The sequence below is a fragment of the Staurois parvus genome, unplaced genomic scaffold, assembly GCF_062004578.1.
Source record: "Staurois parvus isolate SC_StPar_1 unplaced genomic scaffold, SC_StPar_1.0 ptg004029l, whole genome shotgun sequence".
NCBI classification, from domain to species: Eukaryota; Metazoa; Chordata; class Amphibia; order Anura; family Ranidae; genus Staurois; species Staurois parvus.
The window spans coordinates 44,754-46,443 of record NW_028321824.1 but is presented as its reverse complement, the minus strand read 5'-3'; positions in this window follow the sequence as shown (position 1 = coordinate 46,443).

The following is a 1,690-nucleotide window of genomic DNA, read 5'->3' as shown; positions in this document are numbered from 1 at the left end:
CTCTTTGGCTCTGTGAGATGATTGGTGGTCATGAGGTGGGCGGGGCATGGTAGAGGTCAGCAAAGGGTTACTACATGGTTTTATCTGTATACTACGGGACTGTGACCTCACTACTGTCGGGTTATACCTGTACTCCTCCCTCCCCCATCACTGAGCTCCTCCCTCCCTCATCACTGAGCTCCTCCTCCCCCCATCACTGAGCTCCTCCATCCCTCATCACTGAGCTCCTCCCTCCCCCATCACTGAGCTCCTCCCTCCCTCATCACTGAGCTTCTCCCTCCCCTATCACTGAGCTCCTCCATCACTGAGCTCCTCCCTCCCTCATCACTGAGCTCCTCCCTCCCCCCATCACTGAGCTCCTCCATCCCCCCATCACTGAGCTCCTCCATCTCCCCCATCACTGAGCTCCTCCCTCCCCCCATCACTGAGCTCCTCCATCCCCCATCACTGAGCTCCTCCCTCCCCCCATCACTGAGCTCCTCCCTCCCCCATCACTGAGCTCCTCCATCCCTCTTCACTGAGCTCCTCCCTCCCCCATCACTGAGCTCCTCCATCCCCCCCCATCACTGAGCTCCTCCATCCCCCCATCACTGAGCTCCTCCCTCCCTCATCACTGAGCTCCTCCCTCCCTCATCACTGAGCTCCTCCCTCCCCCATCACTGAGCTCCTCCATCCCCCCATCACTGAGCTCCTCCATCCCCCCCCATCACTGAGCTCCTCCATCCCCCATCACTGAGCTCCTCCATCCCCCCCATCACTTAGCTCCTCCATCCCCCCATCACTAAGCTCCTCCCTCCCCATCACTGAGCTCCTCCCTCCCCCATCACTGAGCTCCTCCATCCCCCATCACTGAGCTCCTCCATCCCCCCATCACTGAGCTCCTCCCTCCCCCATCACTGAGCTCCTCCATCCCTCATCACTGAGCTCCTCCATCCCCCATCACTGAGCTCCTCCATCCCTCATCACTGAGCTCCTCCATCCCCCCCATCACTGAGCTCCTCCATCCCTCATCACTGAGCTCCTCCATCCCCCCCATCACTGAGCTCCTCCCTCCCCCATCACTGAGCTCCTCCATCCCCCATCACTGAGCTCCTCCATCCCCCCATCACTGAGCTCCTCCATCCCTCATCACTGAGCTCCTCCATCCCCCCATCACTGAGCTCCTCCATCCCCCCATCACTGAGCTCCTCCATCCCTCATCACTGAGCTCCTCCATCCCCCCCATCACTGAGCTCCTCCATCCCCCCATCACTGAGCTCCTCCCTCCCCCATCACTGAGCTCCTCCATCCCTCATCACTGAGCTCCTCCATCCCCCCCATCACTGAGCTCCTCCATCCCCCATCACTGAGCTCCTCCATCCCTCATCACTGAGCTCCTCCATCCCCCCCATCACTGAGCTCCTCCATCCCCCCATCACTGAGCTCCTCCATCCCCCATCACTGAGCTCCTCCATCCCCCCATCACTGAGCTCCTCCCTCCCCCATCACTGAGCTCCTCCCTCCCTCATCACTGAGCTCCTCCATCCCTCATCACTGAGCTCCTCCATCCCCCCCATCACTGAGCTCCTCCATCCCCCCATCACTGAGCTCCTCCATCCCCCCATCACTGAGCTCCTCCATCCCCCCATCACTGAGCTCCTCCCTCCCCCATCACTGAGCTCCTCCCTCCCCCATCACTGAGCTCCTCTAT